The sequence below is a fragment of the Sminthopsis crassicaudata genome, chromosome 4, assembly GCF_048593235.1.
Source record: "Sminthopsis crassicaudata isolate SCR6 chromosome 4, ASM4859323v1, whole genome shotgun sequence".
In the NCBI taxonomy this organism is placed as follows: domain Eukaryota; kingdom Metazoa; phylum Chordata; class Mammalia; order Dasyuromorphia; family Dasyuridae; genus Sminthopsis; species Sminthopsis crassicaudata.
The window spans coordinates 380862198-380886585 of record NC_133620.1 but is presented as its reverse complement, the minus strand read 5'-3'; the positions used below and the strand labels follow the sequence as shown (position 1 = coordinate 380886585).

General features: G+C 37.4%; 1 protein-coding gene across 2 annotated transcripts in view; it reads left to right on the top strand.

The window, feature by feature from the left end:
* Positions 1–24388, top strand: part of RAB4A (RAB4A, member RAS oncogene family) — a 46257-nt gene that overhangs the window by 504 nt on the left and 21365 nt on the right. The gene's annotated exons all lie outside the window — the stretch shown is intronic.

Genomic DNA, 24388 nt, shown 5'->3' with positions numbered 1-24388 from the left:
GGCGCATCCTTAGCCCGGGCCGGGGCCTCCGCGTCGTTGGGGACGTTAACGGCCGCCACGGGAACCGGCCCCCTCTCCCGGAGGGGCTCCGTTGCGAGGGCCGGGCTGGGGCGGCGGGTGGCTTCGCCGAGGGCGCCCAGGGCCTGGGGGCGTCGGAGGGGACCCTCCCGGACTGCGCCGCGTCACGGGGGGCGGGAGAGGCTCGCCCCACGGAAGCCCCGGAGTCGAGGCGGGAGCCTGGGCGCCCGAGGCTTACGAGGGGGAGGGCTGTCCGCCCACCGCGGCGCTCCCCGGCTGCATCCCGGGTGCGAGCGGCTTTCCCGGGTTTCCCCGATGTGGAGTTTTTAAGTTTACCCGTAGTTTTGCTCTCGGCCTCGTGGCTCCCCCAGGTGTCGAAAAGCCAGTCTAGGATCCACACTCCCAACGGGTGCGGTTAGTTTGCCCAGCAGGATACCCTCGGGGGCTTAATGGGCCGGGAATCCGGGACCCTCGGCTAGTCCTCCCCTCCGCCATTGTATTCTCCCCTTCCTCCTCATCCTGGCGAAAAGTCCTCCTCATAAACTTTGATCTCTTCCCCGAGTCTCTGCGGTCGGCAACAATGTTCCGTTTCAATTGTGCATCCTGAGTGACTGCGCTCTGGGGGGTTAGCCACCTGTTCAGGTAGACCGCCATTCTTTGGGATCCGGATTTCGGGCACCATGAAGAAAAAGGGCACAGAGTTTGCCGTGATAAATTAGTCCGGGAGGGGGGAGGGGAGGGGGGAAATATTGTTTCATAGGATTACTAGTTAGTCTTGAAATGATACCTTCCCTGGTTATCGAGATGTTTTTAGTCTGCTGTGTAATATAGGAATTCTCTTAGATCCAGCAGTTCTCGTGTTAGTTTCTGCTGTTGGAGGCTGTGACTGGTGATCCGCTTTTGTCCTGATGACAGACCGCTGGTAGATTCCACAAGTAAGCGCTCTCTCTTTGCCAGCTAGCGTTGTCGGTTCTGTCTTTTTTAGCACCTCTCAGTGCAACTACGAGACTGAGAGCCCCCGGGCTTTTTTTTTTTTTTTTTTTTTTTTTTTTTTTTGGGTGGATCATGAGATTTAGAACTGGAAACCTAACTGGAATCCCAGAAGAGGGAACGGAAGCCCGAGAATTTTAAGTAAATTGCCCAAGTTCACGTGTTGTGAACTAATGTCCTTCATCTGTTTCTTACACCTTGTAGCCAATCAAAATATTTTCTTCATTCAGGAATCATCTCCTGATAATAGCTGGATTAGTTCTGTGCAGGATTTACAGAAAAACATGGACAAGAATTGCAGTGTAGGTTGTGTTCTGAACGGACAAAATCTTGTCTCTCTGGGAATAGTCTTAGCTGAGTTCCCTTTAATTCTATACTAGATTTTTATTGAATTGGGTCAAAGGATTTTAGTAATAAGAGAGTCAAAGTGAAATAATGTAAATTATGAATGATTTAGTGAAGCAAAGATGAAGGGAGTTTCCAGAGGAAATGCAAGGTTTATTTTTATCTTAAATAAAAATTGAATACAGTACTTCAAATATAACAATTTTACATCTGTTCTTTTACACCAGCCACATTTAATTGAATTCACACTTAATGTTTGCTGTTTAAATTATGGACAACTCTTTCATTTTATATTCATACTTTCCTTATCTAGCAGTCCTTTATAATCTATAATTTATTCTTCCTGTTTGCTTTTTTACATTAGAAAATGAATGTTGAAAGGGAAAATAAGATGGTTGAAAATATTATCTGGGAAGTGGAAGTAAAAAATGTTTAAAATCCTGCCTTGATTTAATATTTCCCATATTGCCATAGTACTGGGCAATGAAAGTGAAACAGGATTTTTTTTTTCTTGGAGCTTATCATACATTATAGATCTAGAGGTGGAAGAAACCCATCCTTTTATTTTACAGATGAGGAAACTGAGACCCTGAAGAGGTTAAGTGATTTGCTTTAGGTTTCTAGAGGTTGTAAGCTTACTAGGATTTAAGCGCATTTACTGTGTGCCAAGCAGTATGCTAACTTCTGGGCTTACAAAGAAAGGTAAAAAAACCAGTTCCTGCTCTCAAGAAGCTCATAATCTAATGAGGAAGTTATAGTCTACAAACAGCTATGTATATACAAGATATAAACAGGATAAACTGGCAGTTTTCCCATAAGAAAGGTACTGAGGTTAAGGAGGATTGGAAAAGCTTCTGGAGGAAGCCAGAGAACCCAGGAGGTGGAGTCGAGAAGGAAGAAAGCTCCAAATACTGGGGACAGCCAGTGAAAGCACTCACTTACATGGGGATGGAGAAAGTAATGTGATCAAAATATAACTATTATCAGTTTGACAGATGTGTGGTAGATATAATGGAGTGGGGAGAGACTTGGGGCAGAGAGACCAACCAGCAGGCTACTGCAATAGCTCAGGCATGAGATGATAACAGGCCTATATCAGGAAAGATAGTGATGGAAAATAAAGCAGGGTATATATTATATGAGAGATGTTAGGAAAATAAAATGGACAAGTCTTGATAATTTATTTTGGATATGGGGAGGGGTGGTGAGTGAATGAAGAGTCAAGGATAATATCTTAGGTTATGAACCTAGATGATGGTGATACCTTCAGCAGTAATAAGAAAGTTAGGGAAAGGGGGTGCATTTGGGGAAAAAGATAGATGATAATTGAACCCAGGGGAACTAATGAGATCACTAAGTAAAACATTATGGAGGAAGAGGAGAAGAGAGCCCAGAAGAGAGCCTTGAGGGATACCCACATTGGGGGGCATGATGAAGATCTAGCTAAGGAGATTAAAAAAAGGATCAGGTAAGAAGAAAACTAGTAGAGAGTAAGGTCACAGCAACTTAAAAAAGAGTCTCAAGGAGAAGAAGTTGATGGTGTCAAAAACTGCAGAAGTCAGAAAGGGTGAAGATGGAGAGAAAGATAAGAAAAAAGTTTCAGCTGAATTATGGAAGCCAAGTTACAAATAGTTCAGATGACAGTTGTAAACAACCTTCTCAAAGAGTTCAGCCACAAGAGAGGCAAGAATATGGAATGGTAGCTATCAGGGATCCATGGATCAAATGAGTTTTTTTGTTTTTTTGAGAATGAGGGGACAGCATGTTTGTAGGCAGGAAGAAAGCAATGAGTGGAGAGAAACCAATTAAACATTAGTAAGAGTGGGTACTGTTCGGCCAGTCTGCTGGAGAAGATGGGGTGGAATGGGAAGCATTGTACATGTAGAGAGCTTTGCCTTGGCAAGAAAAAGGATCACAGCTTCAATGTGAGATCGGCAGAAAGCATCCAAGTGACATAAGTTTCTGAACAGAGAAGAAGAGGATCTTTTGGCTAATATGAGATGGTATTCTCAGCTGAAAGGGTGAGGAAAGGAAAAGCCATGCGATTTTGAGTAGGGATGAAAAAATTGGCAAAAGCTGTTTTGGTGACTGATAGGGCAAATTGATTGAAGAGAGAGAATCATCTTGCCATAATGGATTATCTTCCCATAGTGACACCCAATTGAGATTATGCAACAAATTGTAGATCACCCATTCACTATGGTTTCCTGATTTTCTCTGGCTTTGCTCACTATCATGTGGATGGGAGAGAAAGTAGCCGCCAGTAGGAGGAGTAATCTAAGTCTGAGATTAAGCAAGAAAGATTTTCAATAGTGTAAAGTATAAAATAGACAAAAAACTCAAAAGAAAAGATCAGTATATAGTGTAAAACAGTCAGAATCAGAAAGGGAAGAGTGTATAACTAGGGAAAAACTGAGGAGGGGAGGAGATTGGAAGTCATGGTCAGGAAGAAGAATAAGGTTTGGAGTTGCACAGTAAAGACAGAGGTATTGACAACATGATCAAATAAAGGACTTTCAAAGTTCATGAATGTATATAGAACATTTGTGGATGATAGCAAGATCAAAGGTATGACCATTTTTTTATGTAGTTATAGTGGAATGAAGTTACGAGTAAGTCATAGGAATTAGTAAACTGAGGAATTTGGAAGTTTTGAATTGTTTGCTTTTTCTTTCTCCTGATTTTTCTCCTTTTGGTCTGAATTTTCTTTTACAACATGACAATAGAAATATGTTTAAAAGGATTGCACATATTTAACCTTTATCAGATTTCTTGCTATCTTGGGGGAAAGGGGAGAAAAATTTGGACCACAAAATCTTACAAAAATTAATGTTGAAAACTATTTTTACATGTATTTGGTACCAATATTACTGGGGGGGGGGGGGAATAGTCCCTTCCTTCAAAGAGTTTACAATCTGCTGGGGGGGGGGGAACAGCACATGAGGTTGCTAGGAAAGGGGATGGAAAAAGCCAAGCTATTTGGAGGTGGCCTGGAAGTGGCATGGTAGCTTGATTCTTGCCCAGGTAAATTGAAAGCTCACCAATCTTTGTTCTACCTCTCAGAAGTGGTATCTAAAGTTCCGTGGAGAAATGAGGTTGATGCCAGAAGTTAGACAGTATGGCATGGTATTGGTCAAGAAGGATATATGTATGATGTAAGTGTATTGCAGATTATTTTAGCTAATATATTTATTTTCTCTTTTCTGTGAAATGAGATTATTCACAAACGTCATAATAGGATTTTTGTACAAAATAAAATAATTTTGTTTACAGTGTCTGTATTTAGATATATATTTCATTTTCAGTTTTACTCTTTAGTAGCCTGAAATAGTAGTGATTGTTTTAGAAGTCATGTGCAATTACTGTTAATTAAAAGAGTAATAGTCACTCAACAAGTATTAAATGCTCACTGTGTAGAAAGTATTGTGTTAAGCACTGGGTATTCAAAGAAAAATTTAAAAAAAGAAAAGGTCCCTCCCTCAAGGAGCATATATTCCAATGGGAAGAGACTGTGTTCAGACAACCATGTACATATAAAGTATATGCATCAGAGTTGAAAGGCAATCTCTGAAGGAAGGCCCTAGCAGTTTATGAAGGGAACAGAGAATGGATGACCATTTGAGCTGTCTTAAAGGAAGTCAAGGAGACCAGTAGGTGGGAGTGAAGAAAGGAGAACATTGCAGATCTGGGGAATAAACAATGCAAAGGTATAGTCAGGAGATGGAATATAGTGAGAGAAGGACAGCAAGAAGGCAGGTGTTGGTGGATTGTAAAGTATTGGAGATGAGTGAAGTATAAGGCTACCAGGAAGATAGGGAAGCCAGTTTGTAAAGGGTTTAAAATGCCAAAGAGGTCATTTTCTATTTGATCATAGAGGAAACTGGGAGGCACTCGATTTGATAAAGAGGGTGATGTAATCGCACCCAAGTTCTCTGCTACAGACTCTACAGAAGTGCTTGGTCTTGGAATGCTACTAGAATTGATGTGTGGAAGAGCCTTGATCTGGATTTGGATTAAATCTGTGATTTAATTGGTATAGAGCAGAGATGTCAAACAGGCCACCACAGCCCAGCATACCAGAGTGCTTTCTAGAACCAGATTACATCGTAATTGGGAAATATCTAACAAAATAAATAAAAATACAATAAAACACAGATAATGTTAATGTGTGACTTTCTAAGTCAATAAATATGCTAGAGATGAGGAAATTCTAACAGTGTAAATCTGAAACTATTTTGGCGCACCAAGAGGTGAAATAACATGCTAAGCCATACAACCAGTATGGAACTCTGATCATGCACTTTCAGAAACCAATTCTCTATCAACTTTCATGTTGCCTCTCTGGTCTGAATGTAATTAGCCTAAAATAAGGATCACTAATGAGTGCTAACCAACAGAAAAAAACAAAAGTTGGGGAGTTTATAAGATTGTAGATTTAGAGTTAAAAAGAGATTTAGAGTTTATTCTAAACCAACCTCTATTTTTCAGATAAAGAGGGCTAAAGGTAGAATGAGAGTAAACATTTATATAGCACCAACTTTGTGCCACATTCTGTGCTTTTTAATAATGATCTCATTTAGTCTTAACAATCCTGCAATGTAAGCACTCTTATAGCCTCATTTTACAGTTGAAGAAACAGAGGGAAGCAAGAGGTTATGAGACTTTGTCCTTAGTCAAATCTAGTTATGATAGCTGTCCAAGACCAGATGTGAACTCAGATCTTCGTGACTCCAGACCTAACAGTTGATATCCACTGCTCAATCAGCTGCCTAGATTCCCATGGTCACCTAGTTGTGTTAGGATTTGAACACAAGTCCTCAGAGCCCAAATCCAGTGTTCTTTCACTGTATCATGATGTTAAGATTCAGAAGGTGAGTAGCTTTAACTTTGCCAAAAGCCTTGAGACTGGACTTTTTCTGGGAGCATTAATACTCTAGAGATCCAGAGGGATCCTGATTGTTGTTGGATAATCTTTGATCCCTACACCCATCAGGCAAATAATAGAATCATAGATCTTAGATATTGAAGAGATCTTATGAGATCATTTGATTTATTGAGACTGATAGCTCAAGTGTGCCAAGTGTCCAGAAAGGGGCCAATAAGAACATGATTTGGAGTAATTGGGGAACTTAAAAGTGGTTAGGTATTATGAGACTTCCAGCAAACTCAGCTATATAGAGTTATCCCTTACACATCTGACTTGCCCCATTACCATTTCAATATATCATGGATTACATAAGAAATTAAATGGGAATTTTTGAGAGTTTTACAGAAGCTGCAGATAATGCAGATGACACAGAGCTTATGACCAAAGACTTAACCCAAATTATACAATAAGGTACTGTAAAAACACCCCTTAAAAGAAAGAGAAAAAAATTAGACTTCCCTGGTACAAAGGGGGGGTGCCAAAAATGTTAAGTGGATTTTCCAAACTGAGGGGGCCCAGTGCTCCTAAACCCCGCCCCTAGTGATGTGGAAGAGATAACTGTAGTTACACTTTAGAGATTGCTACTTATGGGGAATATGTGAAAATGTTTATTGCTACTATAGTTTCTGATCCTAATTTGTTTTTTGTGACCTGTTTTTATAATTGTTAAGTTATACTAACATTTTGACTATTCTTGGGGATTTTACCAATTCATTTCAACAAACATTTATTGTCTATTATGGAAGAGCATTTATTGTTTCCCTGAATGTAGGAAACTCTTAATGTAGGTGCTTCCTGCCGAACCTTGACTGAACCTTCTCTGTGATTAAGTCCTAGGGAATTGCTTGAAGCCTACAAAATTTAAGTTATTTGCCAAAAGTCATATAGCTAGTATCAAAGATGAGTTCTTCCTGTCTTCAAACACAGCATTATCTACTTTAATAGATTGCAAAAAAATTATCTTTTTTAAATGTATGATTGAGCTGAGTCAGTGGATATTTGTTACAGTTGTCCTGGGCCTTGATAGCAGGGATTGAGGAAGCACTTTATTTTTGAAAAAAATCACATGGGCATATAGACCAACTTGAGCATATGTTATGTAGAATAACAAAAAGACTTGTTTGACTAGCGTGAAAGGTGTTATAGGAGAATGCTCCCTGGATGATCCTCTTCCTGAGGCATACTTCCAAAGCATAACAAAGAATCCTGAGGAAGAGCCTAGGGGACAGTTAAAGGAAGCTCCTCTGAAGGAACTTCTCCCAACAGATCTAGAAAATGTACAACATTGAATCCAGGTGAGGAAATCCAGAAAAAGTCACTGTGCATTCTTTGTCTACTTCGGCATAGGAGACGCAGAGATTTGTACACATTGGGAAGCATGCAGCGCCCAGGGTGAAAGGAGCTATCAGACATCCAGACCTACACTTCGATTAGGATCAGGTGCCAACTGGGTAACTTTGTCGTTCACGTCTTAGTCCCTAGTTACAGATCAGTGACAAGGAGAGCAGTGTGTACCACCATGGCATTCCCAGGAGGGAGGCCCGGGGCACCATACTTTGGGCAATGTACAGGGAAGAGAATAAATTTAGAAGCCAGTAAGTGTGGCAGCAGCCAACTAGCTCAGATCTTAGGCACAAAGTAAAGGCTAACTTCCAACTTCTACGTTAACCTGCAGAGGGATAATCAGGTGAAGAATCCCAAAAGGGAACCTACAGTTCTCCCACTATGAGGCAACAGAACTTTCTAGCTGGCAAATAGGAGTAGATTGCAGGAGCTCAGACAAGCCCCCTTCCTGTCCCTGAGAGTCTAGAACAATGTAACATTTAATACTCCAAGAAGGCAGCAACAGAACTAGCCCAAACCTTCCCTCCCACCCAAGTGTCCTAATATTAAGTCCAAATTCTGGAAATAGGCTAGAAGAAGAGTCAAACAAAACTACCCTAAAGTGTTCACAATGGCAGGGATACTCAAAATATAAACACAGAAGAGAATGACTCCAAAACCTCTGTAAGCATTGCCTTAGACAAAAAATAGCTTGATCACAAAATAGGATTTAGGCAAAAAGAGGTCATAGCAGAGTAGGATATATGTTAGGAAGGTAGATTTTATAGAAAATCTAGGAACTATTGGAGGAGCAGCATTATATTCATGAGTATTAGAAGGTAGCTCAAAGGTTGGAGAATTAGAAGTGACAGAGGAAATAGATAAAAATATATCACAAGCCTAGCACAGAGGTATGATATAGTAGTGATGGGTGAGGGTGAGGTGGTTGATTATATAAACATTAACTTGAGCTTTCTGTCAGAAAAAGAGGAGCCTTAAGGATAAAATTTTATCCTTCAAATGTTGGAGGAAGTATCAAGAGGAATTCCATTCTGATTTTGATTCTCACATGGAGTAACTGGATGCTGGGGTGGAACTTAGGAATCTTTAGAATAGGTGACTGCTTCATCTTAAAGTTCATGATAAAGTAGGAGAGGAACTCTGAATATGGTCTGACATTCGTCCTAGCTTTTGGAAAATATATTTCACAGTTACAGAGGAAAGATGTGCAATTTCATGAATAAAAGTACTTTAAGGGAAGTCAAATGAAGGTAGATTGGAGATGTTCAAGAATGACATTCTGAAGACATGAAGGGAAACAACTTCAGAGTGGAAGAAAAATAAAATTTTTCCTAAGATACCAATGTAAATGAAGAGAGAACTCCTGAACCAATTTAGATATTTTTAAATGTACAGAAAATGGGAAAAAGTACAATTAAAATAGAAGATGAATATAACAATAACATAATCCTGTAAAAATAGTGTCAGAAGTAGCTGGAACTGGCCAAAAAAAAAAATTTTTTTAAGAATGCTTTGGTTTTTAGTTGGGGGGGAAGGATCAGAAGGGGATGAGACCATGATAATTGATAATGGAGAGATTGCTGAGCTGCTACTCCTCTTTGTATGCTATGTAAAGGAAAGTGGCTTTTTCACTGCAAATGACAAAAATAACTAACAAAGAGTTGATTCTCCAAGTAAGGAAACAATAACACTTAGTTCCTCTGATGAATTTTTCACTGGCAGTGTAAACTTTATTTTTTCAGGTCCTGTAAAAACTAGTAGATGATTTCTGACCTAACAGTGACACTAGGTAAATCTGGGAGAACATGAGAGTTAACAACATTAGAAAAGGGCAAATGTTCTGACTTTAAAAAAAAGAAAAAAGAAAAGAAAAGATAAAAGAATCAAATTTTAGACCAATGAGCTTGGCTTCTATTCTTGGAAAAATTCTTGAATAGATCATTGAGAAGGTATTTGGTAAAGGGAAACAGTGATTATGAAAAGCCAGCATGGTATCTTCATGGCAGGCTAAATTAATTTTATTTTTTGATAAAATTTCCAAACTAGTAGATAAAGAAAATACTGTAGCTGCAGTATACCTATATCAAAAAAAAAAAAAAAAAAAACTTTTGAAAAACTCACTAATACTATTCTCATGGAGAGATGGATTAAGTGATAATAATCAGATAGATTCTGAATTCACCTTATAAACAGACACAAAGAGTAGTGGTTCGTTGTCTACATGGTAGGAAAAATCCAGTGCCCCAAGGATTTGTGCTTGGACTTGTGCCGTTTAACATTTTTATCAATGATTTGCATAAAGACATAGATGATATGCTTATCAAATTGCAAATGATATAAAACTTAGAATCATGGCTAATACCCTAGATAACACTGCCAGTTTCAGCATTTGATTGAATCTATTAAGATGAAATTCAAAAGGGATAAATGTAAAAATCTTGTCTTTGAGTACAAAAATCAGCTTGACAAGTACGAGATGGGAGAGGCATAGTTAAGAAGTATTTTTTCCTGAAAAAGATCCAAGAGTTTTGTTGAACTGCAAGGTCAATATGAGTCAGCAGTGTGATATGACAACCAAAAAGGCCACTGTGATATAAGACTGCTTTAAAGGGAGCATAGCTTCCTAGAATAGGAAATAAATAGTCCACTGTACTGGGCTCTTCAAATCTTATCTGAAATATTGTATTCAGTACTAGGTTTCACAGTTTAATAAGGACATTAGCAACTGGAGAGAATTCAGGATAATAAAAGTTCTTGTGCTCAAGCTTTGAGAATTAAAAGAACTGGATACTTTGAGCTTGGAGGAAAAGAGGGGAGGGGCAGAGCTGAGAGCACACAAATTTTTTCAAGCATTTGAAGCTGTCATATGGAGAAGGGATTAAAGCTGTTCCTCTTAAGTCTATAGGGCAGTATCAGGAACAATGGGTAGAAGTTAGCAGTGATCTGTTTAGGCTTATTATCAAGAAAAACTTCCTAACAATCAAAACAAACCTTACAATTGCCTAAATAGACCATGTGGAAGAGCAGTGGGCCAGATCTGATCCTCAAGGACTGTGTAATTAGCCAGTCAGAATATGGGGAGATGGGTTTCATCCTACCTCTTCAGGATAACCAATGGTATTGCTCGTTCCAACACAACCACACCTACCCTCATTTATCAGCAGTACCTTCATCCCTCTGCTGCATAAGTTCCCAACTTGTCTCTTCACTGTGAAACACTGGCCCCTCAGAGCAATTATAATCTAACCCCAGTTTAGACTAATCAGACTGTCAGACTAATCCCAGAAATGAACTATGACCCAAGTGCTGGAAAAACGCACAATATATTTGCTTTTAGATAACCAAAAATAGAGGTTAAATATTAAAATATATGTATGTATACATATATATATAAAACTAAATTATCAGTGTTTTTTAAGAAATCTTAAAAGATAAATTGTTTTAATTATCCTATTAACAGAACATTTGGTGCAATAAATAATAAAATATAAAATAAAAAGCTAAAAGAATTCTAATTCCAAAATCATAAATTTAAAGCAGGAAAGGAATTTAAAGGGCAAATTGTCTAACCCTTTATCTTTGAAAGTAGAGAAAACAGAGACAATTTTTTCCCTTTAAAGTCTCTCAAATAAATGAAGTTTTGGTTATTACAAATAAATCTATGATGTTACTATTGTATTATTCTAAGTTTAGCTTGCCATTTATTGTGGGCCAGATCTAGCACACCCAAAATTCAATCTAGACATTAGAATGTAATGAGCCACTTCTGAACCATAAATTGGAGGTGGGGAAGGTAGCAAGTTTTGCCACAATTGAATTGGAAGTCATCCCTACAGGAGCAATGGGAATTTCAACACTTCTAGTATTTTGATTTCATAAAGGCTGAGTTTTTTCTGAAGTCCTCTATTAACCAGGTCTTAAGAATGGCTTCCTTGTTTCCTCAAAGGGAAGCTACATAAGTCACTAAGTATTTAAGTACTTACTGTATATCTGGCATTGTCATAAGTTCTGGGGATAAAAAGAAAGGCAAAAAAATGTCCAAGTCGAATGGAGGAGACAACATGCAAATGACCATGTACAAACAAGGTATAGGTAGGATAAATTAGAACCTTAGAGGAAAGACACTAAGATTAAGGAGGACTGAAAAAAGCTTCTTGCCAAAGGTGGAACTTTTAAGACTTGAAGGAAGCTGGAGAAGCCAGGAGGCAGGGATGAAGAGGGAAACAGCTCCAGGAGTGGAAGACAGACAGTGAAACATTCAATCAAAAGATGAAATGTTTTATTCAGAGAACAGCCAGGCTAGTGTCACTGAATCACAGAGAACATGGAAGGAAGTGAAGGTGTAGGAAGACTGAGAAGGTAAGACCATATCATGAAATGTTTTAAAAGCCAAAGGTTTTTATAATTGATCCTGGAAGTAATGGGGACTCTGGCATTTAATTTGGGTGCAGAAGGGAGGGTGGCAGGTGGTACAGGGTCAGACCTGTGCTTTAGGAAGATCATTTTGAGAATTGAGTGGAAGAGGGACTGAAGAGAAGAGAGACTTGCGGCAAGAAGATGAATCATAAAACATTTGGAATAGTCCTGATGTGAAATAATGAATATCTACACCAGAATCAGGATAGCATCAGAGAAGAGAAGGGACATATATGAGAGATGTTACAAATGGGTGAAAAGAGAGAGAGAAATCAAGGATAGCACCTACGTTGTGAACCTGAGTGATGGTGCTGCTCAGTAATAGGGAAGTTAGGGAAGAGAGGAGGGTTGGAGGAAAAGCCCATGAGTTCAGTGGTGGATATGTTGAGTTTAAGATCTCTACTAGACATCCAATTCAAAATATCCCCATGGCAGTTGAAGTGTGTGTGTGTGTGTGTGTGTGTGTGTGTGTAAGTGAAAGAGAGAGAGACTAGAGATCAGGAAAGAAATTGGGGCTGGATAAACAAATCTGAAAATCATCTGCATAGAGATGATAATTGAATCCTTGAGATCACCAAGCAAAATAATATAGAAAGCCTGGATAAAGCCATGAGCAACCCCATGATTAATGGGTAAGACCTGACTGAATACCCACTAAAGAAGACTGAGAAGGAATAGGCAGATAGGAGGAGAAGCAGGAGTGTGTAGTATCACAAAAACCCAGAGAGAAGAGAACATCAAGAAAGTGAGGGTGATGGACAGTATCAAATGCTGTCCAGATCCAGAAGGATGGAGAAAAGGTCATTAAAATAGTCGATTAAGAGGTCATTAGTAACTTTGGAAAGATTAAGTTTCAATAGAATGAGGTAGAAAGCCATTCTGCTGAGAGGCCAGAAGATTAAGAGGACAGGTAGTGGAGGACACTAATTATAGATGGCCTTCTTAAGAAGTTTAGCCATGAAAGGGAGATCAGATATCTGAGGATAGCTAGCAGTGATAGATGGACCAAGTGAAGGTTTTTTGAGAGTGGGAATACATGAGTTTGTAGGTAGTAGGGAAGCAGCTAAGAGAGTAATTGAATATTAGTGAGAGGGGGAATAATAGAAAGGGCAATTTGCTGGAGAACAGGAGGTGGATTGGGGTCACTTGGGCATGTTTCGGAGTTTGCCTTGGAAGAGAAGAATCATTTCTTCATCTCATTCATATGATGTCCCACATCCCTCTCCTGGTGGCAAGATCCCCTAAATACTCCAGAGGCACTCTTCTGCCACTAAAATGACTTCAGAATAACTCTAGTCTTGGGCAGAATCCTAATATACATAACACAAAAAGGAGACTTTAATACAAATAAAAAGATAAAAAATAAAACAAAAAAGCCCTTTATAAATATATTCCCTACAGGATAGGTAATGTCAAATAAAATTCAGAATAGATGTCTTCATACAACCAGAGTGAACAAGAACATCTGATCCAGTGACAGGTTTGAGTGATCAGTTAGCAATCTTGTGATAGCAAGGTCGTTGCTTTTGGCAGCCTGTGCTACCACTCAGAATTCCAGTGTTCCCTGACCCAACGACTAAAACCTCCCCCTTCCATGTGAAACCATCAGGGAATATGGTACCAAATTTGGACCCTTTTACCAATAAACTATCTTATCAATGGAGCTTAAATAAAAACTTCCCTTATCTTCACCCTGAGACTTGCTTACCCATTTTGAATTTTGAATTCGCATTCACCATGATTATGCTAATTTTGCCTCCTTATCACTAAAAAGCAAAGCACCTCCCAATAATTCCATGCCTTGGTTCTCCAAACTTTTTTTTTTTTAAATAAGAACTTTTCCAGAGGAAAGGAAGCTGCCAATAAAGGGGAACCTGAATAATTCACCCAGATTACATGTGGTAGGAAGAGAGGAAGGGTACAAAACAGAAAATGAATCAACACAGGAAATTGAATAAAGAACAGGTGGGGAAAGTTCTCTGGAATTGTATCCAAAAGTATCCATCCTTATTAGATGATGCTACCTGAAAGACCAGATTCAGGATACCCTAGTCAGGGAGCTGTTCTTTTGCTAGCATTGATTTATCAGAAACAGCCTCTGGAATATGACACTCAACTTTTGATAACTGGGGGTATAATTATGAAGCTTTCTTTTCCAGAGTTCAATATAGCATCTGAATATGATACAAGAAGTATAATGTCACTAAATGTAATAATGATATATCCAATCTCAGTCTTACTACACAGTAAAGAGAGCCCTAAGTAGAGGCACCCTTCATTGGGAATATGGTCTCTAGATATGTTCTGTAGAAATTTTTGACTGATGTAGTAGTGGTAGACTTATCTAATTCTGATCTCACATTCTGAATAAAACATCAGCTAGAGTGAAAACAGACCTCTTTCCCTGAAATGGAGAAAAGGTCAGAGTAATTGAGACAAACTGAGAAACATATGAGATTATAACCATACTGATTTTCAAAGGTGAATGCTCTGATTGACACAGAGAATATCATCCTTAGAGAGTATACAGTTATTTGCCTATCAAAATATAATATCATAGTCCCTACATTGAGATTGACAGTAGGTCCAGTTCCCAGTCTTTGGCATTCTCATAAGAACATTAGTCTTATCATTATATTCAGCAAAGAGTCTATGATGGGCACTAAGAAGCCCTATTTTAAAATTATACCATGAGAGACATCAATAAAATTTCTCTATTGAGCCTCACTTTAACAAAGTAAGAATTTAATTGTCCAGTACGTTCTTTCTAAGATCTAGCCACACCATCCAAATCTATAACCATAGTCCAGAAATCAGTATAAATAAAAATCCAATGGTATTTGTTCTCATTAGCCATTGTTATGGCTTCTTATACAACTCCCAAATTTCCTTAGTAATCCAAGTTCACACACCTTCTTAAATCCCCATGGAAGAAGTCACTGCCTAGTAAATAGCATACTGAAAAGTAATAGTGGTTGACTAAACTTTCTTACCCACCCCGTCCCCTACCAGTTCCTAATGCTCATCTTTACTCCAATTCTTATTTTCTTATTTTTTTTCTTTTATATTCCTGATTTTAGCAAAATATAAGGCATTCTCTCCTAAATCTCTGCATCACATAATCTGGATTCCTATATATGCATTCTATCAATCACTCCCCCCCCCCCATTAGCATTGCCCTTTTCACCTGTACTGTTACTAGATCTTTAAGCACTTCCTCTGCTTGAAACATGGTCATTAAAAATGAAAACATTCACCTCTACCTCCAATCACCAAATATTTGAAGATTTTTTTATCTTAATATTCCTTATTGGAGATCCAGATTTTGTAAAACTGTTTATAAGAGCGACGGGATGCTAAATGTTTGTTTCCCCTTTACCTGTTAAGAAAGCTACATCTACTAGGCATTATGGAGTTGTTATATCCCACTCAGAGGGTTTCCCCTTAACAACACTAGCCACAAAGTGTCAGGCTTCCTTTCCTGGCCTTCCAACCCCCTAGATTCCGTCTCCATTATCTTTTCCCCCCTTATTCAGTGAATTTAACCATGTTAATTAAGAACTATCTCCACAAACACCAGATATTTTGTGTCAGGCCAGCCTTAGGCCAAGTATGAAGCATAAAATGCAATGAAAATAATTTCATTTATGATAGGATTAAAAAGAATACAATTCTTAGTTAAATATAATTAAAACACTACCTCCTTCAATGTTTTTCTAGCAATCAGTAATACTGGGAAAGGGTTCTCTCCCTGCAACTGGAATTCCACTAAAATTTCTAGAATCTTGGTTGCACATAGACTTTTTTTGGGGGGGGGGGGTTAGGGTTTTTTTTGTTTTTGTTTTTAATGCCCCTAGCTCTATAGATCAAGTCCCAAAGATGGCCTTCTTCCTTACATGAAGCTATCCCATCTTATGTAAACGTGTTTTTATCATACCATTATTGCTAGAAGCACTGTTGCTTTGGTTCTTAACTATGGTAAAAGGACCTTTGGTCTTGAATTTTTAAAAATTGCATTAAAATCCTAGATAACTCTGGTCACAACTTTTGTGAGCCTCACTTTTCTATTTTTTTAAAAAGGATTGTAATTATACTTTTTCTTCATAGATGTGAGGGAAGTATTTTGTAACCTGTAAATAATATATAGATATGGGCATTGTGAAATTGCCAACCTTCTTGCCACTAGAATTAGAATTCTTCCTTTCAGATGTTTTAAAATTCTCGTTTATTCTACTTTAAAGAATTTTCTTGGTATAATCTAGGTGGCTGTAAACTGGCCTCCCCAGTGCAGCCCAAAACAGTTTAAATATAACTGAAAAAATGTTTAACAAAATAAATAAAAATATAGTAAATAGATAATGTTAATTGATGGTTTTCTAGATCAATAGTCAACCTGCTGGAATCTGTTTCAGTTTTTAAGTTTGATGTCACTGAATTAGACTACCTTTCCCTTTTTAAGAAAATAATTGCCTGAAGAGACCCAGAACTCTGGAGAAGTATACTTGAAACAAGGTATTAACTCAGTGGAATTGATGAGATAATGGTTCTCTAGTTCACATATATACTTAGTACTCAGCATGGTGGTATAATGGTTCTCTAAGTTCACACATAATCAGTATGCTGTAATGATGTAATTGCAACAAGGCATATAAAGGCTAACAAGGATTAGAAGATAGACATTCTATTTTTTGATTATCTTCGTGGTGGCCCTCCTGCCTCCTACACTATGAGAGAAACTGGTTGAGACTGACAGAATAGCAGAATGTTGGAAGAGACTGAGTCAGGAGACTGGGTCAGACTGACAGACACAGACTGTGTAACAGACAATAAAGACTTTAGATTCTATTCTTGTTCATTCTAGTGGTGTTTATCCTGCTAAGACAAGGCCCATCCAAAGACCTCCAGAAAGCTAGCCTGAACATTACAATTGCCTACCTACCCATCCCCATCCCCCAGCCCCCACTTGGTTATCAGAATAGTCCAACATGGATTTCATTGATCTTTTTCCTAGTCTCCAAGGTAATTCGTTCTATTCCCAGTCTGGAAACTGGGGTATGAAGGATTAAGCCCTGGACCCTTAGCAACAACTAAAACAGGAGAGTCATTCTTTCCTTGGGACTAGAACAAGGGACTTTTCTCTTTGGCTCTAAGGCTTTTGCTTTTTGCTATAGTCACAGAATCCTGATTTGAATCACCTTGCCCATTAGGCTTCTTGTGCACCTTGAAATAAAAATATGTCACACCTAATCCATAATAAACTTTATTGGTTTTTTGCTCATTTCTTTCTTTTTCTTTTTTCTTTTTCTTTTTTGCTCATTTCCAACAAAACTTGGTGCTCTGGTCTGGCAACCAGTATCCATATCTTCATCTTAATCCTCATCACACATTAAAAACTGCAAGAATTCCATTTTTTATATTCAAGACAAAATGTACAAATTCAAGACTAATGTACCTTGTTAGCTATGGAAGTATGTAGTAAGGACAACCTAATCCCAGACCGGATGGTGCCTAAACTTTCTAACCTAAAAGATAGAAATGTCTTCCCTACATGCTACATGCTTCCTACAACTACATGCCCCTCTTTCTTACAGTCAAAATGGCTCCCAACATTGGTCCTTTTGGACACTTTCAGCCAGGTTCCTTGGTTCACACAATCTAAAACTTACTCTCAGCAAATGAGGAGGTCTGCTAACCTGCAAAGTAGCTAACATTTTGGGGCTTTCTACCCAACAACCACCATCTAGCTTTTCTCTTTCCCCTGCCTTCCTCAATCATATGTTTATAACTAGAAGAGATATTAGAGATTATCTAGTTAAATCCCATCACTTTTGAAAGGAGGGAAATGAGATCCAAAAATATTTAGCAACTTGCCCAAGATAGAGCAGGTCATAAACAAAACCAAGATTAAAACCAGTCCCTGGACTCCTAGATTTAATTACTCTTTCTACTATATTATACTGTTTCCTTTCTCTTTTAGGTGGGGATGAGAGGAGCAGGGAAGAGAGAGAAATACTTAGGTGAAGACATGTATATGTCTATACACAAATATATTTATTTCCTACCAGGAAGAAGTATGAATTTCAGAGATTCAAATGAGTTTGCAACATTTATTATAATGTATTATAGTATATCCTGCCAGTGTCTTCTAAGGTAGGCCATAGGCATGGCCACCTGTCCCTACTATCTAGCCTCTCTTAGAGGAAGGCATGGTACAGTGTAGGAGCAGTGACTCTGGGGTCAGTGGACATGGGTGCTTAACATCTTGTGGCTGAAAGGTCAGCTAATCTCCACTCCCATCTCTCAAATGATCTGCTTTGCCCAGCTGGCCTCTAAAGCCCCTTCTATCTCTAAGTCTATGTTCTTGTTCTCTGTAATCCTGATTCCACAACCAAGGTTGGAAAAAGGGAAAGAAGAACATGGGACACATATTCTTAGCATTCCAAGTCAGTCCAAATGCAATTACTGTAGAAACATTCAAAAAGGGATTTAAAGGAATACGTTTGCATCATCTCTTTTGGAGAAAATTCCCACCTAAATATCCGTCATGCTAAAGAAGTCATGATATGAATAAAAATGGATGGTGATGCAGAGCCGTAGGGAGAATGGAAAATGACTGAGAATGGAAAATTCTCTTTTTCCTGTCTTCCCTTCCTCCATGCATGTGAGTAGTATATAGGGCCTTATAATTGGATAGGGAGGCCCTAGACTTAACTGAACTAGCCTAAGCTTGATAGAGTTAAATTAGGGAAAAGGTGAGGTTTATACTTTCCAAACAGAACCTAGAACCTCAGGTCTCTTTTTCTCTGCTTTCTTCCCAGAAATCTAGAGCCCTATTCTAAATCTCTCCACCATAGTCAGAGTTGTTCTCTTGTTCAAAAGTTTCCCCTTTATACCTGCCTTTTTTAATTGTATCTCCAGAATTTAGCATGGTGCTTGAAGGCACATAGTGAGTAATATATAAATACTTTTTCATTTACTCATAGCTGATCCCCCAAAAAAGACCTATTAAAATTGCTGGGGAACATTACATATAGCCACAAATTAGAAATCCTAAGTGAAATGGATGGTTTAAATAAAATTGTTGAAACTAGCAAAATATAAAATTGATAATTTCCCCTATATTTACCTTTATTTCAGGCCTATTTTAATTTCTAAGATCCTACCTACAAAGTGAGGTTATGGGATAATTTTTTTTTCTAATATACTATCTCATTTTTATCCCTTCCTTTCTCACATTGTCCCTGATCCTAATTTAGAATCTCATTATCTTTTTTCTAGACAATTGTAGCAACCTCCTAATTGGAATCCCTATTTCTAGATTCTCCCCTTTTGAAACTATTCTTTATAGATCTTTCCAAATAATCTCCCTAATGCACACCTTTCAAAATAATCTCCCTAATTCACCTTTACTCAGCCCTTCAAAGCTTTTAGTGGCTCCCTATTGCCTAACTAATAAAATATGAATTCCTTACCCTATTGATAGAGCCCTTCTTACCCCAGTTGATAGCATTTCTAATAGTATGTTAAATAGAAGTGGTGACTGAGCACTCTTGTTTTTGTTCCTATTCCTAGCTCTTTATAATAGTGCTCTATCTTGATGTTTAGAATTTATTTCATACTACTTCCCTTCATTCTGTGCTCCACCCAAACTGTTCTCATCCTTCGCTGCCCCTGTACCTCTGTGCATTGGTTCTGGCCATCCCACCTTTTACACTTAACACATTCTGTCACACACACACACACTTAAACCTCTTAGGTTGTATTCTTACAGAAGCTGTGATTTCATTTTTCATCTTTGTAATGCTAATATCTAGCACAATGCCTTGCATATAGTGATGCTTAATAAATGTTGAATAGAATTTAAAACTTTCAAAGTGTAATCTTTATATTCTATTAAATATTTCTAAACTTGGGAATAAGCTATCCCCAATGATAAGGCAAGCATAGTATTTATTTTTTAAATTTGACACAATACAAAAAAGATTTAGATTTCATATAAGTTAAATAATTTCTATTTTTTAGATTCAAATTTTAAAAGTTGCTCATAAACAGATTTCACCCTATTTATAATGAAAAAAGGCCCATGTAGTGATTAAATCATATGAATGAAATAAGTTTTTTAAGTTTTTAAATTTATTTTACTCACTTATTTTACTCATTCCTACTGTTCACTTACATGGGATATTTTGAATAGATCAGATTGACCCATTAATGAAGATAAAAAAGTCTAAAATGTTACCAAATACAGAAATATTTTCTAAATATTTAAAAAGCAATAGTTCATAGGGACAAATAATACTAATCAAATTCCCCCAAAGCATTTGATGAACATCATTAAAATCCTTCGTATATAGTGATGAGAAGACACTTCTTAACATAATAAAGACTAAGTTCAAACTAGTTTTATTCTTGATAAAGATAATGACATTCCCCTTTAAAACAAAAACAAGAGGGCTCAGCCATTTCTATTTAACATACTATTGGAAATTCTATCAATTGAAAAGAGAATTTTTTTTTTTTTTAATGAGGGATATAGGAAAGAAAACTATTTAAAGCATCCTTAACGGATTAACAGAAGGTATGCCAAGAAAATCTAAGGAAATCGACAGATTTTATTAGATAATGAGCTTACCAAATTGTAGTTCATAAGATAAGTAAAAAAAATCGTTTACATTCCTATCGATTGAAAACTAACAGCTAGAATTTATAAATTTTAAAACCCCATTTATAATAGCAACAAGCATTAAAATCATTAGAATTAACATAAAACATGTGAAGAAAAATATAAAACTTTCATGGCAGAAATAAGGTTCAAATGTAGAGATTTAAATTTGCTCTATTTGTATTTAAGACTATTTGTATTAAAGATGGTAATATTCCTCAGGTTAGTTTATATATTTGATATAATATTAATTAAAATTTTCATTAGGATTATTTATAAATTAGATAAAATATCAGAATTATGTGTTATAATGAACAAGCAAGAATGTCAAAATGAAAAAAAAAAAAAAAAAAGGTAACAGGAGTTTACCCTAATAGACCTTAATATTTATATAATAGGGCAGTGATTTTCAATGCAGGCTAGCAGTAAGTTAAAAAAAAAAAAAATAGATGGACTAGGACAGAGATTCCAATATTTGATCCAAGCATATGTAAAAACTTGGCATGATAAAACATGTGAAACTCTCACTCCCCACTGATTGTCTTACCTGCCTGGTCCTCCATTTATTTCATCTTATTCTTATTCCCCTCTCTAGCCACTTACAACACCACAGCAGTTGTCCTATTCCCACTGCCTGAGACCTTGAGAATACCACAACCTGAGGCCAAACTTCTATATCATGAATTAATGTATTCCCTCTCTGTTATACGCTCTATCCATCCCAGTAATTTTTAACCCACATCTGTCCTCCTGTAAATTCTATTCTCTCTATCCCTTTTGTCTTTAAAGCCACACCCACACAACAATAAGTACTTTCCCCATCTAAAGCTACTGAGCCTTCCTCTTCTCCCCTCCTATTCATTTCATATCTTTCAGATGCCTATTTGTGCCATCTTCTTTATACCTCACATGAAGATGTGGCCCTTATCCCAAGGAGAGAAAAATCTTCTGTATATACAAGTGATATCATTCCATCCTGTTCACACCAGCAGACTGAATGAATCATCCTTCCTACTCTCCAACTAATCTTCCCTGTCTGCTGCTACTTCTATTCTATCTGCAAACATGTCTCCTCATTCTCAGAAAACCCTTACTTGATCCATCCTCTCCTGCTAGCTGTCAAGCTATATTCTATCCTCCTTTTTAAATAACTAAACTCCTTGAGAAGACATTCTTCAATCAGTGTCTCCACTTGTCGTCTCCTCTTCTGAATTCTCTAATTTCAACCTCATCAGTCACCTAAAACTTTCTCCAAAGTCCATTGATCTTTTAATTGCCAATTTTTGGTCTTCCTTTTCCTTGGTTTTAATGACACGATTCTATCATGGCTATCTTATATAACTACTCCTCAGTCTTTGTAGGATCTTTATCTGAATCCTGCTTTCTAATCATAATGGTCTTCCCTAGGCTCTATCCTGGGCCTTCATCCTCTCTCTGTACATTTTTGCTTGGTGATCTCTTTTAGTCCCCCTAGATTTACTGTTAATCTTTATGCAGAAGATTCTCAGATTTACTTCGCCTGCCCCAACCTTTTTCCTGACCTTCAGTCTCATATCGCCAGTTGCCTATTAGACATATCAAATTGAATGTACTATAAATACTTAAAACGTCAAGTGTCCAAATGTATTTGTGTCCATGATCTTTCTTCCCACCAACCCTTCTTATCTCTTCCTAATTTGCCTATTAATCTTGAATGTATGACCATTTTTTTAGCATTTTATTTTCAAAATATATACAAGGATAATTTTCATCATTCACCTCTACAAAAACCCTGTGCTCTAATTTTTTCCCTCTCTTCTCCTATTTCCTCCCCCAGTCGGCAAGTGATCCAATATATGTTGAACATGTGCAATTCCTCTGTATATATTTCCATAAATATGCTGCTCCAAAAAAATCAGCTCACAAAGGGAAAAATATAAGAAAAACAAAATGCAAGCAAACATCAACAAAAAGAGTGAAAAATATCATGTTGTGATCCACATTCAGTACCTACAGTCCTTTTTCTGGGTGCAGATGGCTTTCTTCATCACAAGACCATTGGAACTGGCCTTAATCACCTCATTGTTAACGAGAACACATTCATCAGAATTAATTGTTTAATTTTGCTGTTGCCATATATAATGATTTCCTGGTTCGGCTCATTTCACTTAGTATCAATTCATGTAAGTCTTCCAGGCTTTTCAACCTGCTGATCATTTCTTATAAAGCAATAATATTCCATAATATTCATACATTATAACTTGTTCAGCCAACATTCAACATCCTCTCAGTTTCCAGTTTTTTTGCCACTACAGAAAGGGCTGTCACAAACATTTTTGCACGTGTGGGTCCCTTTCCCTCCGTTAAGATCTCTTTAGGATATACTCTTTAGAAACACTGCTAGATCAAAGGGTATGCAGAGTTTGATAGCCCTTTGGCCATAGTTCCAAATCCAGAATGATTGGATCCATTCACAGTTCCACCAACTGTCTCAGTGTCCCAGTTTTCCCACATTCCCTCCAACATTCATCATTATCTTTCCCTGTCATTTTACCCAATCTGAGAAGTATATATTGGTACCTTAGAGTTGTCTTAATTTGCATTTTTCTGATCAATAATGATTTAGATCACTTTTTGATATAACTAGAAATGGTTTAGTTTCATCTGAAAATTGCCTGTTCATACCCTTTGACCATTTATCAATTGGAGAATGGCTTAAATTCTTACAAATTTGAGTCAATTCTCTATATATTTTAGAAATGAGGCCTTTATCAGAACTCTTGAATGTAAAATTGTTCCTACTTTATTGCTTCCCCTCTTAATTTTGTCTGCATTGGTTTTGTTTGTACAAAAATTTTTAACTTAATCAAAATTATCCATTTTGCATTCAGTAATGATCTCTAGTTCTTCTTTGGCCACAAATTCCTTCCTTCTTCACAGATCTGAGAGGTAAACTATCCTTTGTTCTTCTAATATGCTTATAATATCACTCTTTATTTCTAAATCATGAACCCATTTTGATCTTATCTTGGTATAGGGTGTTAGGTGTGGGTCAATGTCTGTGACCATTCTTTTAGACATGCAACTTAGGAATCATCCTTGACCCTCGCTCCCTATATCTAAACATTTGCCAAGTCTTGAACATTTGGTTTTCATGAAATCTCCTCAGTGTGTTCCCTTTCCTCCTCTGACACTGTCACCATTCTTGTTTAGGTCCTCATATCTTACATTAGATCACAATAGAGTCCTCTGGTTGGCTTCCCTTTCCATGGCTCTCCACTCCTATCCATCTTCTACACAGCTCTTAAATGTTTCCCTAAAGCATAAATGTCTATATCATCTTCCTATTCAATAAATTCCAATGGTTCCCAATTATTTCCAAGATCAGGATAAAAATCCTCTGATTTTTAAAATCCTTTATAACATGTGGAGCCTACAGGCTTATCCCTTGATTATCTCTTGTTCTTGCTATGTGACAGCTTGCCTCTTTTTTCTGATCTTATATCTTTTTTTAATATATCTTTTATTTATATTGTAATAAATTCTTCACTGATAGTGTGTTTTAGACATGTGCTTCTCCATTGTCTTGTGAATGACCTGCAGCTTTAGTTTTTTGGAGCCTGTGATATCCCATTTCTCATGCCACTAGAAGAACATTGATTTTTTTTTAATGGGTGTTTATTTCAGGAAGAAGGTCTTAAGAGCAT